This window comes from Pan paniscus, chromosome 8 (assembly GCF_029289425.2).
Source record: "Pan paniscus chromosome 8, NHGRI_mPanPan1-v2.0_pri, whole genome shotgun sequence".
In the NCBI taxonomy this organism is placed as follows: Eukaryota; Metazoa; Chordata; class Mammalia; order Primates; family Hominidae; genus Pan; species Pan paniscus.
In genome coordinates this window covers 91,038,083-91,062,656 of record NC_073257.2, presented here as the reverse complement: position 1 = coordinate 91,062,656, position 24,574 = coordinate 91,038,083, and the positions used below count along the sequence as shown (strand labels likewise).

The 24,574-nt window shown below is 51.2% G+C and overlaps 1 long non-coding RNA gene across 1 annotated transcript in view; it reads left to right on the top strand.

Moving 5' to 3' along the window:
* Positions 1 to 24,574, top strand: part of LOC117974650 (uncharacterized) — a 252,116-nt gene that overhangs the window by 145,622 nt on the left and 81,920 nt on the right. The window contains exon 10 of the long non-coding RNA XR_010113194.1: positions 3,646 to 3,724. This is a non-coding gene — a long non-coding RNA (uncharacterized LOC117974650). The remainder of the gene's footprint in view (positions 1 to 3,645; positions 3,725 to 24,574) is intronic.

Here is a 24,574-nt window from a genome sequence, read left to right as displayed (position 1 = left end):
CGTTTCAACACCTTCCTTGGTAATTATAAAAAAAGAGCTGAAAATAGAATGTTTGGTTTTTAGCCTGAGTCAAAGTCTTTCCACATCCACATGGCTATGTCAAAACATGGGATCAAAACCAGTCACAATATCAGGGACCTACAGGGCACACAAGGGTGGAGGTGCCACTGAGATGGAGGCCGGCTCTGTCTGCACGCTCCGGGAGCTGATTCTGTGGCAGCCCAGCAGGACTCAGACTCCTGGAGACCACTCCTGCCGGCCACCCACTAGGCAATGGTGGATTGGGAAGGCTGTGGGGTGGGGTGCTGGCTGGGGCACAGATGGCAGCCCTGCTTTTTCCTCCAAGTGAGCACATTGCCCCCCAAATCCTAGGATCAAATGGAAGCTGAGATTCTAGAGAGCACAGAGCTTTTCCTTTTCTTTTTTAAAGAGACAGAGTCTCACTCTGCCACCCAGGTTGCAGGAGTGCAGTGGCTCAATCATGGCTCACTGCAACCTTGAACTCCTGGGTTCAAGCCATCCTCCTACTTCAGCCTTTCTAGTAGCTGGGACTGCAGGTGCACACCACCAAACCCAGCAAATCTTTTTATTTTTTGTAGAGACAGAGTCTCAGTACATTGCCCAGGCTGGCCTCAAACTCCTGGGCTCAAGTGAGTTGCCTGCCTTGGCCTCCCAAAGTGCTGGGATTATACACATGAGCCACCGCACCTGACCAGGGACTTTTCAAAGGATGCTTCCCCAAAGCAAGTGAGCTGGAAGAACCTAGAGAGGGGCTGGCCTGCCTCCAGCTCTCTGCTGAGCAGAAGCCCAGGAGAGAGGCTGAATGACCTTCTGAGAGCTACAGATCCAGGGAGGGGCTGAGGCAGATGGGACCCACATCCGCTTACTCAGAGTCCCCTGCTCTCATGGGAGCACACCTCACTGGACGTGGGTAGAGTCTCTGTCTTGTCAAACTCAATGTATGTCAATGTTCACATTAAAAAAGAAGTCTTGATGCTGTGAGTCTTTATGTATGAATAGGGCAAAATAGGGTCTAGCTTATAAAGAAGGAAATTGCATTGATGGTGAACCTATTGCCTGTCTGGTACTATGTGGAGCATTTTCCATGACTTCTGATATGATCCTAATGACACACAATGGAGGCATCTGCCCTTGCTCCTATTTACTGGTGAAGAAACCAAAGCTTACAAAAGTCAGTTACTTCAGAGCCACTCGGAAAGTAAGAAGAATGGAGGCAGGTCTGTTGCTGTCTTTGGCTGAGTTTAAGATCCCTGTCCTCTGGGAGCTTCCATGTTTAGGAGGGGAGACTAAACAGGAATTTCATTTCCCCAGTCCCTCCTTGGTCATTCCTGTACTTACCCTGCAAATTCTTACTGAGCAGGCACTCTATGCTAGGCACTCTTCTAGCCTCCAGGGATATAAGATATAACTAAGTACATATAACAAATAAATCTAAAATATACATAAATAAACCCATAGGTTTGGCCAGGCATGGTGGCTCACGCCTGTAATCCCAGCACTTTGGGAAGCTGAGGCTGGTGGGTCATGAGGTCAGGAGTTCAAGACCAGCTTGGCCAAGATGGTGAAACCCCGTCCCTACTAAAAATACAAAAATTAGCTGGGCATAGCGGCGGGCACCTGTAATCCCAGCTACTTGGAAGGCTGAGGCAGAGAATTGCTTGAACCCGGGAGGTGAAGGTTGCAGTGAGCCGAGATCATGCCACTGCACTCCAGCCTGGGTGACAGAGAAAGACTCCATCTCAAAACAAAATAAAACAAACAAAACAAAACAAAACAAACAAACAAAAAACACCATAGGTTTAACTGAATGAGCTTGCCAATATTCTCCCATTTTGACCTACAAGAATGGTCATTTCATACAATACAACATAATAAGTCAAATATGCAGATGGTAATAAGGGCTCTGAAGAAATGTAGGGTGAGTTAGGGAGTCCAGGGCTAGAAGGGGGTCTTTCTAGCATGCTTGCCTGACCATGTCACACCCATCATCTCCATCACAAGCTCCCAGTTGTGAGGAAGGAGCCCCAAGTCCTTCCTGGGTCTTCCAGGCCCCTCGTGCTCTGGCCAATTGACCTGTGTTCCTCAGTCAGGTCCTGGGCTCCCAGAACACAGCCTGCTCTGTCTGAAGGCAGTGGGCTATGCCGGAGTCACCCTTGTGCCATTGTCTGCTGGCTCTTCAGGCCGAGCTGGGGTGTCAGCATCTCAGAAGCGCCTTCTTGAACCTTGCCTGTCCTCCCTCTCCTAGACAGTTTTAATTGCTCCCTCTCTGCATTCACACACACTTTATTACGGCACTTAGAACTGCTCTTCCCTTTAGAAGATGCCATGATTTATTCATGGGCCTTATTAATGGTCATATTCCCAGTGGCTGGTGCGGTGCCTGGCATGCAACAAGGTGCAGGAGAGGTGTGATGAGTGAAAGGAGGGAGAGATGCTGAATGGGAGATGCAGGGAACAGACAAGCAGGAAAGTGGGGACTTAATGGAGAGGGTCAATGAGGCTGCCCTTGAGGATGGGGCATCACTCAAGGGAGAGAGGAGGTGGGGCCTGTGCTGGGCCTGCCCACAGCTGCCCACATTGCACACCTGCCCACGCCTGCCATGCCTGCACATGCTTGACCTGCCCACACCTGCTCACACCTGCTCACACTTGCCCACACCTGCTCACACTTGCCTACACCTGCTGTGGCTGCCCACACCTGCCCACACCTGCCATGTCTGGCCTGCCCACACCTGCCCTCACCTGCCCATGCCAAGCCTGCCCATACCTGTCCACACCTGCCCATGTCTGCCTATGCTTCCTATGCTGGACTTGTTTGTCCTACTGTCTTGAAGGCTCTGTGCTCAACTCCCTCCCTGCCTCTTCCCAGAGCTATCCCTAAGCGTCCTTCAGGGAGGCCTCTCCCAGTGCCTTGGATCGGGGAGCTTGTCCTGGAACGTGCTCATGGCCCAGCTCTTCTCCCCACAACCTCTTCCCAGCTGGATGTCTGCTGGGCAGTGGGCGCAGTGGCTGAGCTGATGAGTTTTGGATCAGACTACTTGTGTTTGAAGCCTGGCTGTGATCTTGGGCAAGTTGCTTGTCTTTTGTGTCATTCCTCAGTCATCCCCTATAAAATGGGGATACTCACTGTCCTGACTGCATCAGGCACCGGGAAACTGGCAGGAACTAACACACATGGCGTGACAGCCCAGAGCCAGGCATAGAGTAAGTGTGCGGCTTGTGCTGGTTCTCAGTCAGCCATGTTTGGCTGTTGGCTGAGCAGAGAGGAGACCAGTGTGACAGAACCCAGGGGACAGTCTAGATCACTAGGAGCTTGAGTGTTAGGGAGAGGCCAAACCCTCATCTTCTGCAAGATAAAGCCCAATCTCTATCCCACAAACATTGGTGAGTGACTCTCCGCCCAGCAGGGAGCAAGGTTGCTAGAGAGACCAGAGATGCCTGGAGCCCACTTCTGGCCTCTTGCCGAAGTGCTTCTCCCTGTGAGATTACATATTCTGGGCCACATCCCTTCCATCCCCACTTACTCCCTCACTTCACTCCTTTCCTTGCTCCTCCATCATAAAAGTCTCCAGAAACAGGTTTTGTTCAAAGTGAATGAGGCAATAAATTCTCTGTTTCTGACAGGCCAACAAGAGAGATAAATTCCGTAATGGGAGCTGCGGCCCTGCTCTCCTGTCCTGGTGGAGCTTTGGCTGATGGAAAGGTCTGTCCAGGGAAGGGGGTTGGGGTGGGCGGAGAAGGAGAGGGAGGCTCTGGGAGGTCCCTGGGCTACTAAGTCCTGGTGGGATTTCAGTTCTATTAATTTGCTCAATTTGCTCAGTTCTGACTTGGGTATTTGGCTAACTGACAAGCTGTGCAGGACAAGTCTCATTCATTCATTCATTCATTTCAATCAACCAACCAATCACCTATCGCTCAATTCATTCGGCAGTCACCTGACATGGAGGAGAGGCACCTAATTCCTTTCAAGTATCACTTTCTTTAGGAAGCCTTACACAAAGAACCAAAAATATTTGCAACTTGAGCCATAGCAAAAGATTGATTTCCCTGGTAAATAAAGAGCCCGTACAAATCATTAAGAATAAAGATAAACAACCTAATAGGAATACAGGCAAGGGATATGAACAAATAGCTCACAAAAAAGGAATTCAGATGGCTCTCAAACTAATCATGTGTGAAAAAAGGCTCCCTCTCACTCATGATGACAGAAGTGTCCGTGGAAATGTCACAAAGATGCTGCCCCCCCACCCCAGATTGCTCACGATTATGTTGCTAAGTGTGTGGGACAGACACATATTGCTGGAGGGTGGATGGAGTGTGCAGTGGTGTAAATACTATGGGGACCAATGGGACCCAGCCTGTCTGGAGGGTGATCTGGCAATATCTTGGCACTACGTGTGTCCCCAGCTTCTCTACCCAGCAAATCTGCCTCTAGAAATGTATCTCACTTCTACATGTACAAGATTACTGTACAGGTGCAAGATTATTACATGAAGCATTCTCTGTATCACCAAAGATTGGGAATAGCTTAAATATCACTAGGGGGTTGGCTAAATAATTTATGGTGGATCTGTACAATTGAACACTATGCAGTCATTAAACAAAAAGGTAATGGGAGGTGTCTCTATGCACTAATATGCATGCACTGAGCTCCAATATGTATTTTTAAGTGAAAAGGACAAGGCACGCAATGAGATGGAATTCAAATTATGCTACTATTTGTATAAAAGTGGAGAAAATGAATATATATGTATACACATGTATAGGCTTCTATATGATTCCTCTGGAAGGATGAAGACCTGTGAACAATGGCTGCTTCTGGGGAGCAAAGCTAGACCTGGGAGGCTGAGAGGCATGGGAGGAGGGGACACCTCACTATATACCTCTTTGTGCCTTTTGGATTTTGAATATTGTGAATGTTCTGCCTATTCAAAAAAAATATCATTAACGTTTCAAAAAGGAGAGAATCAAAGGCAAAGCCTTCCTTGGCTCTCTTAGCTGGGGCCAGAGGCTGGGAACTAAGCAGATGAGGAATGGGGGAAGGGCTTACAGGGTGGGAGGGTAAGCACCTGCAGGGATGGTGCCCAGAGGAAAGCATCGACCCCGTGACTGGGTGTAGTTGGAGCACAGTTTGGGGGAGCCTTGGTAAGAATGTAGTTGGTGAGAAATACAGGGGAAGTATCGTGTTAAAGAGTTTGGATTTCATTGCAATGAGAGGCCATTGGGATTTTAAGTAGGGACTGGACATGGTCAGGCTACATTTAAGGAAGAACTCCTGGAAGCAGTGTGCGGAGTGGTTTGGGAACTATGAATGTGCTTGATTTTCCACCTTGCCTTTACTGACATTTGCTCATTTCATCTTCAATAATTCTAATAGGTAGGTAAAAGTTATTACATAGGGGGAAACTGAGGCTCAGGAAAGTTATGTAATGGTTGAAGCTCTCAAAGTTTGGATATCAGGATTTCAACTCAGGTCTGCTTGTCTCCTGAGCCTGAGCTCTGAATATAGCCCTGTGATGTGGGGCCTTTTAGTCACACTGCCCTATATGTGCTTACAGGTCTGTGAGAATTGTGAATCCAGTGGCCAAGCGTTGTGTCCCTTTAACTTCAAGTATATGGCCAGTTAGGACAATGGATGCAACCATAAGATTTGATTATATCAGCCAGCTCCCACCAACTCACTGCAAACCTCTGCCTGCTCCTTCACCAAGAGAGCTGGGGTCACTGCATACGTCTCCGAAATTTATTCATTGGAATAGAAGCAGCAAACTTCCTTATGATCTGTTTTCCTCTTCTAAGGACATATCAGAGATCACTGGCAGACTTCTAACGGCTGTAGCAGGAAGAGTTAGCAGGAGGTTTCCTCTTGCTGGGGTCCAGGGGTGATACATTTGGCTCCAATTACATCCAGCCTTCTCAATTTCCTGGTCATTTGGTTTGCATTTTCCTGTCATTTCTTCACGTGCATTTTTCTATGACTCCCATTTTATAAGTGTGAAAACTGAGAGTTGCACAGGCAGCAATTCACCAAAGGCCACCTGGTTTGTCAATGGTAGAATCAGGTGTTAAACCCTAGCTAGGACTCCATGTCTTTCTTCCACAGCATGCTTCCTTTTCTCACCATGAGTATGGGTTTATTTGATTTTTCATGAAAAAATCCATACACGGCTTATGATTTCTGGGTTCTTCTTGTTACGTTGCTGATGTTTTCACTGTTTGTGTCCAGGTGTCAGACCTATCAGACGCAGGGCCTTGGGGCTTCACAGGAGCCTCCTGGAGGGTGGGTCCTGGTAGCCAAGGCAGGATAATGGTCAGCTCAGGAACAAGGCCTTGCTGGTGCCTCTGTTGTGAAGGGTATCCTTCAGCTAGTTTAATTAAGAGCTGGGGGTGGGGTGCGCCAAAGAGAAGAAGGGTGCATTGTGTGGCAGGGAGCTGATGAGGTCAGCAGAGGGGGGTTGGGAGGGCCCGGGAACCAGAGGATGCTCTATCTACCTCTGGGAGTGGCCCACACTCCCAGCGCCAGCAGGTCCCCGCAGACAGGCTATGGCAGGATTGACTTCTAGGTCAGCTGCCTCCGCAAATGCTGTGACTCTCGCTGGCTAAGAATGGAATGGAATGGAATGGAATGGAATGGAATGGAATGGAATGGAATGGAATGGAAGGGAATGGAATGGAAGGTCTTGAGGCTCCCTCTAAGCTCCCTCGGGCTTCTCCTAACTTTTCCCAGAGCCTGTCACCAGGGGTCACAGCTCAGTTCAACCACTCATTCACCCTGCGACCTTGGGTAACTCACATATTTTCTGAGTCTTATTTTCTTTCACATGCAAAGTAGGAGTAAATAATGCTTATGTTTCCTGCTTCCAAAGTGCTTTGGGGAGGACCAACTGGATAAGGGGGTGAGATGCAGTTTGGAAACTGTAAAGCACTGTACAAGTGCATGCATTGACACTGCTCAAAACATAGCCATCCCTGCCCTGAATAAATCCCACCCTGAACACCATGGCTTTGCCCCGAACATCTTCTACCTCCCTTTTCCTTATGGTAATAGTACGGTCATTTCGATGTGTTTAAAACTTTTTTAACTGAAAATACCTTATTTTTTTAAATTCCAAAAGTAATACAGGTTCATTATAAAACATTCAGGAAATACTTTGTTTTTTGAAAAATAATAGATATTTCTACCTTTGAGATTGTCACCCTGTGATTTTGGGAACACCAATTCACTTCTCTGGGTTTGATTTCCCCACCACTAGATTGAGGCTGACAAATGTGTAATGGAAGTCACTGCCTCCATTGCATCCAGCGGGCATCAGTGGAGGACCATGACATTTTTTCCCAATGTGCCGGGATGTGACTCCAGAACCCTGCTCAACACAGCCTGCAGGCAGCCACTGGTGATCTATCAGAGTGGCTGGGAGAAGAGAGCTCTTGTGCACCGATGAGGGGGTGAGCGCTGATGTTTTCTGATTGCTTGGGTGAGAGGAGCCCAGAGTTCCAGGTTCCGGTGAAGAGCTTGGAGAGTCCCTCAACCTGTCCCATTACAGTAGGGAGTTTCCTCTTATCCGATTCAGGCATCACAAGCATTGTGTGGTGGATAATGGCCTCCCCTGGGGAGTTCCCTGAAAATTTTCAAGAAATTAAAAAAAAAAAAATCTTGCAAAGTCAATGGAATGCAAGCAAGCGACTTAATAAATTCACACCCACACAAATGCTTGTGCTTCTTCATCTCAGCATGAAACTGGGTGGGGTGGAATATTTTTGAGGCTCTCACTTCCAAAGAGAGTCCGGTGTGGGGAAGGGAACAGATACCACTGAGAACCACTTTAAGGAGCTGTATTTCCCACATCCGTGGAATGCAAATTATCACAACCATCCATTTCACAGATGAGGAACCTGAGAGCTGGAGAACAGAAGTCAGTTGTCTGAGGTCATCTGGTTTGTAAGTGATAGAGCAAGGACCTGAACCCAGCTTCGGAGGGCCTTGCTTTTCCAGTGAACCCACACAACCTGCCAAGCAAAAGTCCCTACAATTTGGAATAGTTCTGTGAGGTAAAGGGTGTTTCCTTGTCTTCGGTGTTGGAAAAAAATGTAATCTCAGTATTATCACCCAGTGCCACCTCCGTGTGCCCATCCCTGAGGTGGACGTCAGACCTTCCCTCTTTGATGTACTCTCAGCTGTTGAGGTAGGAGCCAGGAAGGGCAGGAAGCCAGGAAGCTGGATTCTGGTCCAGCTAGGAGGAGCTGCTGCCCTCTGGACTTGAGTTCCTTCGTGAAGCAGCAAGGGAACACATTGGCAGCCCGGGCATGGTGGCTGAGTATGGTTTCTGGAACCAGACTGCCTGGGTTCAGTCCCCGGCTTTGCCTCATGTTAGCTGTGCAACCTTTGACCTCTCTGTGCCTCTGTTTCCTCATCTGTTAAATGAGAACACAGATACACCCTACTTCACAGGGTTGCTGTGAGGATTGAATGAGTTCATCCACAGGGAGCAACTAGAGCGGCATCGGTCTTTTGTGAGCACGCAGTACTCACTATGTACCCTGAGAAAGGAGCCAGAATCCTAGGGCTTGGAGCCATGCAAAGAGAAGTGGGGAGCGACTTGGCAAGGCGCTTGCAAGGCCCTTGCAGATTTCGCTGTGGCATACCCAGCTGGGGTAACCCCTTTAGTCTGGGGCTCTCTTCAGAGAAGCCGCAGAGTTTCATTCTAATATTTTGGCCCAAGTTCAACAACAAAAGCTCCTCTTCCAGGAAGCCCTCCTGGATGGATGGACCAGTGTGCTCACTCCCTGCTACGGCTCCCAGCCCCTGCTGCTGATGCCACCCTTTGGCCTCAGACAAAGCGGGCACCAGCAGCGGCAGCAGCCGGGCCGGCTCGGTGGCTTTCATGAAGCTTGAGCTCCCGGGAGTCCGGGCTGGGCTGGTCTGCTTTGAATGCTATTTGCATTGCAATAGGCGAGCCTGGCCTTCAATACAGGCCCCTTCTCTTTTGACAGAACAGTCTCACAATCGCCTATTGACCGGGCACCTGTTCCTGCCCCAGACATTATGCAAATGCCGGCCAGGAGCGAAGCCGCCAGCCCCCCGGGCCATTGTGCATTGAACCCTGATGGCGCCCTGCCAACTCCCAGCCGGCCTTTGTTCCCTGGTTGCACTGCGCCACCCCCACCACTGCCTCCCGCCCGCCCGAGGTGCCCCGCCGAGGAGCTGCCCGCTGACAGCTACTTGGGTCCTTGCACCTGAAGAAAGGCCCTGTGGGCTGGAGGCTGGGCCCATGCTGAGGTTGGGCTTGGGCCCCCCAGGAGGCAGCCAGGCCCTTCATGTCCCCGGGGACCGCTGAGAGGGGCCTGGCAGGCGGAGGAGGGGGCAACCCGGACCATGCCATCTGGGGGAGGGGAGATTATAATAATCACTCTCACACATCTGCTGAGGGCCTTCCAGCCTGCAAAACCCTCTCGTGGCTGTTCTCCCTGCGAGGCACACCTGCCTCTCGAGGAGGTGGGCTGGGCACGGAGATTGTGTGCCTTTCACACAGGAGGGGACTTCGGTGCCCTGGGAAGGAGCTGGCTGATGTGGGGAAGAGAGTCAGGGCAGGGTGGGGGCTCACACCTGGGGCTGCCGGTGTCTCCGTCTCCCAGCCTTTGGACACTGTCCCTCCTAGTGGCTGTGACTCCTCTGAGCCACCATTGAATGCCCTGCACAGCATGGCTCCAGCCCTCTTCTCGTCCTAGTTTCTTCATCCTCCTCCTACTCTTGGCTTCACCGTCATTCAGACCAGATGGGGTTTCAAGGTGTGGTCCCAGGACCAGCAGCATCAGCATCACCCAGCACCATTTGGAGATGCCTGTCCCTGGGCCCCAGCACAGACCTGTTGAATCAGGAGCATGGGGTGGGCCCAGCTCTTTGAGCTTGGATGCACCTCCAGGTGTTCTGATGTGTGAGCAAGTGTGAGTATCCCCGACCTGGACCCTCTTCTCCATGCAAGTCTTGGTTGATGCGGTCACCCCCTACCCCTCTGCTTGCTTCTCTTCTCCTGACCACCCTTGCCACCCTCCTTCGGCTTGGCTTGTGAACATGACTGAGTCCCTGGCTGGTCCCAGGCTTAGGGCACTCCCATGAATGAGGCACATTTTGAAGAAACTCAGTCTAGTGAGGGCACAGCCAGCGCTGCCATTCTGTTCTTTCAAAGCAGAGGCTGCTGCTTTGATAGAGGGAAGTGAGGAGCGGGAGCAGGGGTGGATAGTGCACAGAGAAGGGGCACCCCACAGCCTGGGGGAATCCAGGGAGAATTCCTGGGAGAGATGGTGCCGTCACTGTACCTTCAAGGAGGAGTACGAGTATACATTAATGAATAACTCAAATAATTTTCAAATAAAAGACTATATATAGTGTGCAGCAACTGTGGGCCCAAGACCTCAGGGGAGGCCCCTGCTATGTGTGTGTGCTGCAGGTAAGTCCAGCTGCAGCGGTGGAGGAGAAAGGAGGAGAAAAAGTGATGCTGAGGCCACTAGCATGGCCCGGATGTCTTTTCACAATTTGCATGTGCTCCCATTCCAAGTGATTCAATGGAGAATCCCTGGCTACTGAGCATCCAGAAGGAGTTCCATCCTCCAAGAAGCAGGATGGGTGGGGGCTGCCATGACATCCTGGAGGTGGGGTCCCAGCATGTGAAGCCTGCTCCCGCAGGGGCACGTTTCAAACATCCTCAACAATGGAGCATTCCCACTGCTGTGGCCCCCAACCCACAGCTGTAACAACAGATGTCTTCTGCAGGGTGGTCCCCTTGGTCCCCAACTCACCCTTTACCCAGGTTGGCCACCTCTGCTCCGTATCCTTGCTCCAAAGGAGCCACCAGGTTAGGGCATAAGAGCAGGAGCTGAGCAGAGGACCAGCATGACCCTGGACACCGTCCAACATGCCCCTGCCAGCCCTTTGGCCTTGACAATCTTTCACCCGATGCCAAAGTGCTTTAAAGAGTTTGGCCCAAAGCAGGGAAATCTGATCTCATGAGAGGCCGGGGCAAGGTTTTCGGAGCCAAGTGTTGGGCTGGTCTCACGATTTGTCTTCCTCAAGTGCCGTCAGAGTGCTCCTTGCCCAAAAGACAAATCTAGAAGAAAAGTAAATAAAGTCAGCCTCCCTCAAACCACATTCTTTAGTGTGGCATTGAAGGCCCTTTAGGATCTGGCCCCAGTGCCTCTCCAGCGTGCCCTGCCCTGGCCTCACCACTTTCTCATTCTGCCACACCTCCCAGGCTCTGACCCACTGGTTTCTGTCCCTGTGGAACGAAGCAGGGGCATCATTTCCACACTCCATTCCTCTGGGTCCACTGGATTAACTTCTACTCAGGCTTGCAGACACCCCCCAGATGTCTCCTCCATTATGAAGACTTCCTAATCTATTCTATTTAAGAAAAATTTAAGCAGCACCTACCAGGCCCCAATATACTGGGCTTTGGGATGTGCTGCTGAGAGAGAAAGTGCCCTCTCTCGAGGAATCCCCAGTCTAGGGAGGTAACAGGCCAGTGTATGAGGAGGCCTAAATGAGGGTTTAGGTGGGCATGAAGAAGGAGGGATAAAGAGAATTTAGGAAAATGGGTGGGCCCCAATTAGAGGCCAGTTCAGTGAGGAGTGGTTTAAGACAAGGGGGAAGCCAAGTTTCTGGATGTGTGGGTGGTAGAGTCACCACTGAGGTGGAGAATGTAGAGAGACAGGTTGGGATCAGATGGTAAGAGGATGAGCCAGGCTGGAGGTGCCCATGCACCAGTGGAAGGAGATGCCCACTAGGAGTGAGAGGACAGGTCTGGCATTCAGGAAGGGTGTGGGCTGGCATTGACTGCCCGGCACTAAGGCCTTGAGGTGGCAGTGGGGACTTGGGCGGGCCTTCCTGACCCCCGGGCAGGACTCACAGGCAATGTCTGCTCACCCTTTGTGCTCCCCATGTTGCATCGTCTCTGTCCTCACGGCACTGGTCACACCGTGTCATGCTCTGCCTGCCCCACTGGCATCAGGAGCCCCGGGGGAGCAGGGCTGCAAAGCCATGGTCTCTCAATAACTGGGGTCTAGTGGCTTGAGGATGCCTTGGTTCCTTTGCAGGCTCATCTTGCTTGACTCACATCTCTGCCTGTACCTTTGAGGAAATATTTAAGAATGGCATCTAGAAAGAATGGGACCTCTAATAAGACACATGCTGCCAGTGCCATGGTCCCCCAGCAAATCGACAGCATGCTGGGACCAGAACTGCACCGAGTGGAAGACCAAGCCATCCCCATCTCACAGAGGAGGAAACTGAGGCTCAGGAAGAAGCAGTGATGTGAGGGCACCAATGGCACTTTAAAAGGATGAAAGAAAAAGATCTAATTTTGCAAAGGGGAAATGTGATCCCAGAGTGGGGAAGCAACTCTCCCAGGTGGGCGCACTGGATGAGTGGTGGAGCTAGACAGGTGACTGTGTCCTACCTCCTGTTTCACTGCCCTCCAATGCCCTGTTCTTTCTTCTTGGAGTGGTCACATCCATCCCTGGCACATGTGGGCCTTCAGGAGAAAGAGCCCACTCAGGCCTTGGCAGATGCCAGGCCCAGACACCACACTCTGCTCAAGCACCCAGTAGAATTTTCCAGTCTCTACTTGGCATTTCACAACCATTGACTAGGGATCTGTTGTATTCCCCAAGCATGGGCTGAGAATCCACTAGGTGCCAGGCACGGATGCACTTTGGTGCAAATTATCTCATGAAGCTTCCCAGTAACTTTCCAAGGCAAAAAAGCCTCCTCGCCCTTTACCAGATGTGGAAACTGAGGCTTGGATTGGTAAGCTCTAGGCTCACCCCTATTCATGGCAGGGGTGGAAGCAGGGTTTGAACCAGGGGTTTGATGTCCACTTTATTTCTCTGCCACTGAGCACAGTCTCCTAATGCCCAGCAAATCTTAAGGTGTTGATGGCTTTTATTCCTCAGGGGCTCAGGGGACTATCTGGATACCTCTCCTTCTTCTTGGGCCCATGGCTCCTAGCTTAGGGAAGGGGGCACTGGGATTCCCTCAGTCCACAGTCTCACTTCTTGAGCTATGCTGTAGGGTTCTCACCCTTGAGTTTATTTCTGCCTGGCACAGGTGAGAGGAAGCAGCACTGAACTTGGAGCCTCAGACTTAGGTCCAGCTCTGCCACCATGTCACTGAGGGACCCTGGCAAGGCCCTTCTCCACTCTGTGGTCCCAGTTTCCTCGTTTGCTCAATATTGGGTGGCATTTTATATTTGCAACAGTCACTTTCAGCTCTGGATGCCTCCTCCTTCTGTAAGCTGGCCGTCCATGGCTGCAGAAAATGACTTTCTCTCTGCAGATTTTGCAAAACGTTCCTTGGGAATTGTGATTCAGGCTGCTCCTTTCCCTGGTCCCCAGCCCTTGATTTACAATCCAGATAAATTGTATTTTCTTTGTAACTCCAGAGTGGGGTGGAGGATAATGGAGCTGGAGCCCCTTCCCTCAGCTGCCACAAGATAAAACTGCCTGGCTGAATGGGCTCTCGTAAGACTCTTCGAAGGTGGCTTAGAGCCAAGAGGGGACCTGTGGGCTCACAGCCACACTGGCCTTTGTCCCTCGAGGGCTTGTCCCCTCCCCTTGCAAGGCGTACACATTTTCTATGGTTCCCGAGTTGCCCTTTCCCTCTGGCTGGCCTGTCAGCTTCTCTTGTCAGCTCTGAAGCCCCCAGTTCTCCTTGGGGGTATGTTTGCTTAGCTTTTATATCCAGACCTAAGCTGCATTACTGAAGGCCTACTACGTGTGTCAGGCCCTGGGCCAAGTCCTTTTTATGCTTAAAAAGAAATCTTTCTCCTTCTCTCTTAATCCTCTCTTTTTCCACTGTGGGGCTGATTTATCCTTCCATTTTCCAAGGGAAGAAACTGAGGCTCGGTGGGCTGTGAACCTGAGTGACAGAGCTAAGACTAGGCACAGACCCACTGCGTTCTTCCCTTGTCACTCTGACAGTCTCCTTCTAATCCTGAAAAACGAGGGCCCCCGAATGATTTCCGTGGCAGCTACTGGGCTGTTGTTGACTTCAACCACCCATTTCTGAAATATTTTTCTCAGTTTCTCAGCACCTGGGAAGGTGATGATCCCACAGTGGAGCAGCAGAAAAAGCTGTTCCCTGCTATGGCACAAATGCAACTCATTGCCCCAGTTTGAAGGACAACATTGGTTGCAGCCTTTATGTCTGGCTATGGTGCTCAGGGGATATTCCGGAAGCAGTGTTTGAACCCTGGACCTATATGTATATCTGTGGGACTCTGGGTCAGTTTCCAAGTCTCTCCATGCCTCAGCTTTCGCCTCTGTCAAACAAAGCCAACACTAGTGCCCACCGTTCAGGGTTGCTGTGCGGATTGAATATATGATGTATATAAAATGCTTCAAACGGGTTCTGGCGCATTGTAAGCATTAACTAGTGGAGGTAGATATACCGGAGTGCACTGGGGCTGAGGAGAGAGGACTGGCTTTTATTTTTCTCCTGCTGCCAGGCTCAGGGCCTGGGGCCCAGGTGGGGAGCTATGGTCTGGGGGCCTGCCTGTCCCACTTTTCCGTTCCTCTCAGTCCTGCATGGCTGTCTCTGACAGCACAAGGAGAGCAAGGAGAACCATTTCTGTGTCCTTGGTTCCCAGGAACCAGATAGAGAATCCATGTGTCACCCTGAAAATTCTGCACTGTTGTTAGCCAGATCTGGTGCTCAGTGCAGCTCTTGCTGCAATGAATTCCAAATGGCACAGAGAGGCCTTGATGCTCAGGAGCAGCTCGGTGTGTGGGGACTGTGCCTTGAGCTAGCATGAGAAGCCGCAGGAGCACTGAGGCCTGCGGGGCCCACGGCTGCTGGTCCCTGCTTGCTCCACTCCTGGCCTGGCCTCTGGCACATGGTGGGGTTGTGCTCTCTGGGAAGCCAGCAGTGCAAATAACAGCAGAAATGTATCTGGGGGGCCCCAGCCTTGTCTGATGCGCTCTCCTCTCGCTCCTCATGGCCAGAACTGAGCCCTAGAAAGCTAGGTCAGGCAGGACCCCAAGGGCAGCCGGCACCTCGGCTTGTATCCCCTCCTGCATGGAGCAGCCTTCTTCCCTATTTTCTGCCTTCAACCAGCCTTTCCTGATCCCATCCATTGTGGCTAGGGGGCCTGCTGTGTTGAAGCCGTCACTGTCTCTGACCTCTGGTTCTTATTCTCTAGGGGAAGGCACTAGCCACTCATGATGCAGCATGAGATGGGCTGTGGGCAGGAGCCTCCCTGGGCTGGATGTGCATGGGGTGCCCGGGAGGGCTTTCTGACAGGGAGGTGGGAGCTTGAATGGGGTGGACAAATAAGAGTCAGCCAGGCAAACATGGCAGGGAGATAGTGTCCCAGACCAAAAGGGCGGTGCCTGCAAGGCCAGAGAGTTGGGGCAGGGGTGGGCAGAGAGAGAGAAAGTGGAGAGGAGGAGGAGAAGAAAGAGGAAGAGGAGGAGAGAGAAAAAGAAGGAGAAGGAGAAGAAGGAGGAGAAGGAGGAGGAGGAGAGAAGCAGGAGAAGGAGAAGTGGCAGTAGCAGGCATTCCCCCCTGGCTGGGCATCATGTGTGGGGGTGTGGGTGGTGAAGATACCCTGGACTGGGGGTCAAGATGGGGGAAGATGAGTCTTGGTAGCCACACTATGGAGGTGAGATTCTACCTGGGGGCTGTGGAAGCCTGGTAAGGGTTTGTGTTAGGTGAGCAGAGTGAACTTATTCCTGCTTCCTGAGCATCATTCTGTCTTCTGTGTGGGAAACAGTGAGGAGAAGGGAGCAAGGCTGGATGCCAGGGCGCATCTCAGAAATGCTGTTGTCAACAGGCAGGAGGGGATGCAGAGTTGGCCCAGGATGGTGGCTGTGTGGAGGGAAGGGGACAGGTAGATTTAAGAGTCATTTAAGCTTTGTGATTGAGTGAATGTGTTAACAGTGGAAAAAAGAGGGAAGGCTCAGGAGTGACACCTCTCTGCAGTACTCCTGCCAAGACTTGCAGTTTCACTTTGCATGCCTCCAGTGACAGGCAGCTCACTACCTGCTGTTTAGAAAGGTAATACTTCTGTTTAAATCTGTCTACATGTGAGTCTTAAGGCTGCAAAAATGAACATACCTCTTCTTTCATCATAGCCTTCTCGGAGTTTGAAGGCTATATAGTCATACACACCTGTTTTTTCTTGGCCATCATCATGTTTTGTTGTTGTTGTTAAGTGACTGTCCTCAGATTTATCCATCAAGTTTGGACATATTATTATAGTCTATTTTATTTTTTAGTAAATTATACCAAATAGTACATTTACAAAGAGAATGACAAGAGCTATGTTGAGTAGAATAGCCTCATCACCCTACTCAGAGGATTCTCTTCTGGGAGACGATTCTAAAAGGAAGTTCAAATTATAATTAGATAGTCACTTGGTGAGCATGAGAACAGAGGCAGGAGAGCAAGCTCACTGATGTCAAGATGCTCAGAAAGTAAGGCCCATTGGAGGTGGCTTTCCTGGGACTTGGTCCAGAACCTGGCTTAGGGGTAAAGGTGTTTTGAAAGCCACTGATGACTCCAGGTTGCTGGCAGGGGTGCTGATGGGTGGTGGTGGTCTCTGTTTCCCAAGAGGCATCTAGGAGGGAAAGCAGGTCAGAAGTGGGTGGCAGAAGGAGATGCTGAGCTTGGGCGGGACATGAGGTGTTGGAGGTGGCTGTGTGATGCCCGAGGAACTAAGCAGGTGCACCTCCATGCTCGGAAGCACCACCTCCCCAGTGACTGTGCAGATCCCTCCTGGGCTGCAGGGCAGCTGGCTGCACTCCAGGCCTAGGACAAAGGATCCCCGTTGCACTCCGTTGCGGGCTGCTTTGTGCAGAGGGCTTGGGGCACTCATCAGCACTGCCTGGGACCTCCTGCCGCTCGCCATTCCACAGGGCCAGGCTATGGTCCCCAGAGACTCACTTCCAGAAATCACCAGGCCTCGGGTTACCGGCACAGCCTAGGACTGCGGTGCTGCCCCTCCTGGAGTCAGCTTGGCTGATCTGGAAAAATCTGGGTCAGAGCAAGCCCAGAAAAGTTCAGGGTTCAGGGAGCTCATTGTAGCCACATAAGTTGGTGGCTGAGCAGTGCCGGGCACTGTGTGAGGCTGGAACACACAGTGCACAGATGCCCCAATCAATACTTGCTGATGCTCCTGTCGGGAAGATGGCCCTGACAGCTGTGTGACCTTAGATGAGCTCTTGAGCTCTCTGAGCCTCTCTTTCTTCATGCTTCCAGATAGAAGTAATAGCTCCTGCCTTTCCCCACTCTGCCTCCTTCACAGAGTCTCTGTCAAGAGCAAATGAGGTAATAAACACGAAAGTGAGCTCTCAGCTGCATAGGCAACACCAAGTGAGAGGTAAACAAACACCCGTGGGTGAACAAAAACACACACTGGAGGGCAAAGTGGGGCAGCTCATTCACCAGGCTGCCTGTCCGGGCCTCCTGCACCATGGAGGGCTGGTCTGCAACTGGGCTGGGCTGAGAGATGGGAGCAGGAACTGTAGGTAGGAGGGAGAAACGGGCAAGATGGGGAAGGTGAACTACACACATGCATGCACACACACACACACACACACACAAACACATCACACCCAATGTGGGGGGTAAGAAAGAGACAGAGACAGACACATAAAGACAAAGTCCTGAGCAACATACACAGAGGGGAAGCCCTGACACCACACACCATGCAGACAGAGACAGAGGTGGAGGGAGAGAGAGATGAGAGAGACGGAGACAGAGAGGCACGGAGAGAGGGAGGCAGAGAGAGAGATACAGAGAAATCATGATTCGGAGAGGAAGACAGAGACAAAGACAGAGGCATTGAGCCTGACAGCTAGACACACAGGAAAAGAGGGAGAGGGAAGCAGAGTGAGAAAAACTGAGAGAGCAGAGGAGATTCTGGGAGAGGAAGGGGACAGGGAGAATTGGGGGAAATCAAGAAGTGATAGAAAAAGAAAAGAAGACGGGCCGGATGCGGTGGCTCACGCCTGTAATCCCAGCACATTAGGAGGCCGAGATGGGCTGATCACTAGAGGTCAGGAGTTCAAGACTAGCCTTTCCAACATGGTGAAACCCTGTCTCTACTAAAAACACAAAAAATTAGCCAGGCATGGTGGTGCGTGCCTGTAATCCCAGCTACTCAGGAGGTTGAGGCATGAGACTTGCTTGAACCCGGGAAGCACAAGCTGCAGCGAGCCGAGATTGCGCCACTGCACTCCAGCCTGGGTGACTGAGTGAGACTTTGTCTCAAAAAAAAAAAAAAAAAAAAAAAGAGGATGAAAGACTGAAAGAGTGAGTGAGCAGAGGTGGGGTGAGTGAGGGGAGGGGATGGAGCAGGGTCAGAGTGGGGCTGGGTGGGCATAGGATAGGGACCCAGTCTGAGAGTTTGCCCCTGCGGCTACTTGGGGCGTCTGTAGCCTCTGGCCCTCCACCCCTCCTGCTGGGTGTGCTCAGAGCAGGAAGCCGGGCTCCTAAGCCTACCTCCTGGGGAAAGAGTCCTACCTTGTCCCTGGGCCTGCTATTGTGGACATGCCCTAATCCTGCCCTCGAAAGAGGCTCAAGGAAGAGCCTCATGCTTTGAAGCGAAGAGGCAGGCTCTGGCCCTGGTGGAGCCTCCTCAGAGGTGGGCCTGAGAGCTGAGTTTGTCTGGAGTGGGCCATTCCCTGGATCGCACCAGCTATGGGCCTTCACCAAGCTCCCCTCCTAGGCCTCAGTTTCTCCTCTGCCAAATAGGTGCTATGAGGGCCCTGTGAGGCTGACACTAAGTTCAGATTTCCAGGCAGCCTGGTTTCATGCTCTGTCTCCTTAAATGAGGGCAGTCCTGATCTTTTCCCATTTTGCTGTGATTAAGGTTCAATTTACCTGTCTTTACAGTTCCTGTTTTCTGTGCTGGTGGCCTTTGTCTACCTGTCCCAAATCCCTTGACTTGGTGTCTCTTCCCCATATTTGGCCGAAAAAAGGCTGGGACCCTTGGTGACCCTGAAGGGTAGTATCATGTTTAGAAGGGGCTGGACTCTAGGTCCCAAGACAACTACCTGGCTGTTGTCTGGGCCCTGAAGTTCTGGAGAGAAGAGTTCTTTTATTTGTAAAGGAGAGGCCCCTGCTGAGTGAAGCATCCACATCAAGTTGTGATGGGCTGGCTGGCACTCCATGCTAAGATCATGAGAGTGGAATGGGAGTAGGGTGGGTGAAGGTCACAGCACCCCTCCTCCTCTGTGCTGGAGCCCCATCCCTCCCCAAGTGGTGGTCAGACCTCTGCAAGCAGGGCTACGGGGATGTGTTGTTCTTTCTTGTCCACCCCTGTTCAGGCTCTAGGCCCCTCAAGATGTGGCAGTCAGTAGCAGTCCTGGCTGGAGGGAGCTGGACTCCTTGGGTGTAGGAGTGTAGGAGCTAAGCTACCCTTTTGGCTTTTGGGGAAGAACATCCCACCCTTCTTTAACAGGGAGCACAAGAGGGCACGTCTCCTGCCCAAGGTCATGCTGCAAGGTAATGTTTTCTAGAGCCGGGGTGCAAATACTGGTCATCTGACTTGAGAATGCTGAGGACAGTGGCCTGCTCCAAGGGTCTGTTTCATCAAGAAGGGATGCCTTTCCTGAGGAGTGAAACATGGAGGTACTGGGTGCAGCGAATTCTTAGAGCAGAGTGGAAGGGAGGTCTAGGCGGAAAATGATAACATTAATCTTCAGCCCCAAATCCAACTCAAAAAGCAGAATGAGCCCAAGTCAACTTCTGCTGATTTCCTCTGCCTGGTACAGAGCCTGGCACTTAGTGGGGGCACAGTAAAAGTTTGTGAGTGAGTGAACGGATTCACCCACCATCTGGATAGTCTGGACATGGCACCAAAGGTGGGGAGCTCAGGCACTGGGAGGCAGCACCGTGGCTTAGGCTTCTGGGTGCTGTGACTTCTCTGCTGTCTCCTGCAGCACAACTTGGGAGGGCCAGGTAAGAGTGGCTGTGTTTGAGGAGGAACCAGGAGAGATAGATCTTCCTTCTTCCTTTTTTCACAGAGTGGGCACTATGCTCTTCTATCCTCTGAGTTTGGTACAGGGGAGTGGCTGATTTGGATGTGGGCTGGGCTCTGGTTGAAGGATACACAGGCTGGTATTACACAGTTAAAAACTATTCCTTCCTCATTTCCCCTGCTTCTGTTCTTGCCAGCTATCACAATTTATCAGACTCTCTTTAGGCTCCTGCCCTGTGCCAGACCAGCCCTGGGATGGGACAGTGGCAAGGCTGGTATCAAGAAGAGCAATGCTGTCCATGGACCACCATGCTCTCTGTCTAATGGTGGGAGGGGTGTTATTGTAATCATAAGATTATTGGGAGTGTTCATGTGACTGGATACTTGGGTGGGGGTTAGGGCAAGGGCTCAGGATCCCAGGTGGGGAGACTGACCCTTTCTTCCTGGAGGATCTGGGCCTTGAGGAATTAGTAGGATTCAGAAGTCAGAGAAGAGGATGGGAATTTCAGACTGAGAGAAGAGCATGTACTGAGACAGGGGAAAGATGTGATATGTTCATGAAGGTGTTGGGTGGGGCTGAGCCCTGTGTTGTTGGGATAAGGGTGGAGCCTGGTGGGAGATGAGTTTGGAGCACTAGACTGGAGTCAGATTGTAAATGGCCAAATGCTAAAATATGTGACCTTTGCTCTGAGGGGAGAGGGAAGTTACAAAGCATAATGATCATGACTGTGTCTGGGATTCAGGAACAGCAACTATGCCAGGTAGAAGGTTGACGAGCAAGGGCATGTACAGAGGATGGGAGACCTAGGAAGAGGCAGGGATAATAATAACATGGATGAAGACAGTGATGGAAGGGGCATGGATAATAATCATATGGATGAAGATAGTGATGGTGGTGAAGATGGTGATGATGATGATGGCTATGTGATGCTAAAATGGTGGTGGTGATGATGATTGTAATGATGATAATAATGGTGATGGAGAGGATAATAATGGTGATGGTGATGATAGCAGTTATAAGGATGGTGAGATGGTGGTAAAGATGACTGTGATAATGATGTTGATGTTTATGGTGGGAATGATAGTGGTAATAGTCATGATGATGGCAGTGATGTTGATGATGACAGTTATGTGATGGTAACATGGTGGTGGTGATAATTATACTGATGGTGGTGATCTTGATTATAATGGTGAAGGTGATGATGATAGTTACGATGGTGGGATGGTGGTGAAAATGGTTATGATGATGATATTGATGGTGGTGGTGGGAATGATGATGGTTATGTGATGGTAAGATGGTGGTGATGGTGATGGTGGTGATGATGGTGATGATGGTAGTTATAATGATGGTGGGATGGTGGGATGGCAGTGAGGATGGTTATAATGATGATGGTGATGGTGGTGCGGGGGATGATGAGGGTTATGTTGTGATGGTAAGATGGCGGTGATGATTATAATGATGGTGGTGATGATGATGGTGATGGTGATAGTTTTAATGATGGTGGGATGGTGGTGAGAATGGTTATGATGGTGATGGTGGTGGTGGGGATGATGATGGCTATGTAATGGTAAGATGGTGGTGATGATGATGGAGATGGTGGTGATGATTGTGAGCCCCAACCAGAACAACAGAGCTGAGATGAAGAGGAAGGGCTGATTTGAAAGCATTTGATGACAGCACAGATTTGGATAGGGGCAGTTGTGAGGAAGAGACGAGCAGAGTTTCTGGTTTGGATGCCACAGTGGCTGGGGCCCATCATCCAGAGATGGGAACCCCAGGGTAGGAGCTGGCTTGTGAGGGGAGAAGTGTTTGTCTGCTTGGGCAGCTCATGTGTGAGATGCCTGCAGCCTTCTAGGGGAGGTGTCCAGTGGGTAGTGAGCACTCAGGTGTGGAGCTCAGCAAGACCAAGATTGGAAAGGCACTGGCAAAGCAGTGAGTTGGTGTGTGTGGTGTGTGTGGGGCACAAGTGGGAGCCGGGGTCCTTGGGACCACTTGGAATCTAACAAAAAGCAGAACTGGGGATTTGGAGGAAAGCCAGGGGTCCAAGGAAGTGCCCAGGGGCTGCTCAGGGGCCAGGGGTGGGCATTGGGGTGAGGCTTGGCTTGCTACCCCACCTCCCCCAGAAGAGCGAACACTGGTTTTGCCTACATGCCAAGTTCTAAGTAAGATGACATTTGAAAATAGAGTTCTATGCTAAAAAATCCCTAATACAGATGGAAGAAGCGAGGTCCAGAGAGGAGGGACCTGCCTAAGTGACCATTGTGTGGCAGCTTCGGGCCCTGCCACCACTCCCAGGCTCTGCCAGTGCATCTTGCTGCTTCCTGTATTCTTGGGTACGTGGGCTGGGGGCTGCTGAGACCTTAGCATGGGGGTTCCCTTCTCATCTCTCTCTCAACATGCCCTGCACAGCCCCCAAAGCTGTTCAGAGTAGGGTGTTGGGTGGGCGCGCCTAAAGGGGTGGGTAGGGAGCGAGGTGTGAGGAGAGTCCCTGACACCCAACATTGCCCTTACCCAGTGACTGGCCTAGCCCAGGCGTGGCACCCAGTCAGCACCCAGCTGTGCTGTGGGCCCAGGCTGGCTGGAAGTAATAAGAGCCTGGCCTGTTCTCCTCTCTCCTGCTGCAGGCCTTGCACAAGGCCAAGGTGTCCTTAGGAAGTGGGTTGCCTCTCTCCAGGGGGTGCTTCTGGAGTCCCGTTCACAGATCCAGCCAGGATGTTTTGCAATGAGCTTAGAGAAAGCCTTCATTCCAGGAAGAATCCGGGAGTGGAGCGCTCCGTCAGCAGGGGTCTGGGTGAACGGGTTCAGGGCTGCCTTCTGGGATGTGGGGTTGGGAGTGGCTCTGGCTGCCTGGTGGGCCCATTCCTCAGCCCCTTTGGGACTTTGGCCTCTAAACTGTTTATCTGTCTGTCTGCCTGTCCATCTGGATTAGAGAAGCCAACTGGCTCACTCCAGTTCCCCAAACTGCCTGACTACTGCAAGGCAGTTTAAGCTTTGTTTTGTTTCATTTTATTTTTTATTAATTTTGAATGTGACTCAAAAGTGATTACTGAATGAAAAGGTGTACTTACCTCCAAGCCATGCCCCCTGCCTCTGTGAGTACATGTGTCCCTCCTGTTTTTTGTTTATTCATCCAGTTTCTATTGGCAGATAGGAGAAACTACACATCTACATTTGGATCTTCTTCATTTCTTACCCCAAAGGAAGCTTTCTGCATGCATTGCCCTGCACCTTATTTTTTCCCACTGAACAATGTTACCTGGAGATCCCTCCACACTGACAACACAGCAATCTCTGTGGTTCTCTGTTGGCAAGGGCTGTGCCATAGTTATTTCCGGCATTTGAGTTTTTAAACCCAGACACCTACAAATACCATGCCGATTCCGCAGCCAGGGCTTTCTTTGTATTTGTTTGTGGAAACCAAAGGTGCAAGGTTCTTCCCTCCTTTTGGATGGCCCTACTGTATTCCAGTTCCTTTCCATGGTCTAATATGTGCCTTTCCTGCTACCCATGTGGCCAGCATTACTATTCACTTTTTGCATGGGAGAAAACTGAGGAAATGAGAAATCAATGAAGTTGGGGATTTGAACGCAGGTCAATCTGGGCTTGAAATCCTTCCTCCTCATATGTCACACTTCTGGGGAAGATACAGCCACTTGGGCCTATGTTTCCAGGAGCCAGATGAAGCTTCCAAGCCCAGAGAGGGACAGTGACTCGATCTAGGTCACACAGCAGCACATGGGCAGCTTGCCAAGGGGAAGAATCACTTCCCATCAGGCCTGATACTTGAGCAATCCCATGGGTGAGTGGGGGCTCCCCAAGGTACTCCTTCCCTTCCCTGAATGCCTGGGCAGAGGGGCTTCAGGCACACATGCCAGGCATTCTCACAGAAGATCGTCAGTAAATGATTGAGCAGGTTGGTTTTACAGATGGGCACGCTGAGGCAGAGGAGACAGAGGGCACAGTCACATGGTGCACCTGCAGACAAACAGGGCAAGGTTCCAGGTCTCTGCACTAGTAGTCTGAGCACCTACCAGGCCCCAGCTTGCCCTGCCCATCACCTCCACCACCTGGCAGTGCCTGGTCTTTCCCCACATCCTTGCTTTGTTCTCCTCCCATCATTAGCTTCCTCTTACCTTCTTTCAAGATGACCACCTCTTGGCTCCGCTCAACCCTTGCCCATGGGCCTCAGACCCCTGTTTAGGTAGTAATAGTTGGCTAAGGCTGGTCTCCGCCAGCAGGGGGGAGCAGGGTGGCTTGTGTGCAGGATCCTGGCAGTCAGCAGCTGTGATAACACCCTGGGCTGTGTAAAACACGAGGGCTATGCATGTATGAGAGAGAGATAGTCGAGGCTCAAACACATACACCCACAGCCTTGTGCTCCACGGTCTCTTACTGGTGACTCTTGGGTTTTTCCAGTGTTACGGTTCTAAAGTTCCCTCCATCCTGGGTGGGCTTTAGATTCTCCTGGACCATAAAGGCAGGGAAGTTTCTGAGGAGGGCCAGTCGCCTCTGCTAGTGGTCTGAACGAGGCCTCAGGCCCTAGGAAATCCTAAGACCCACACCACATCCATGCCGG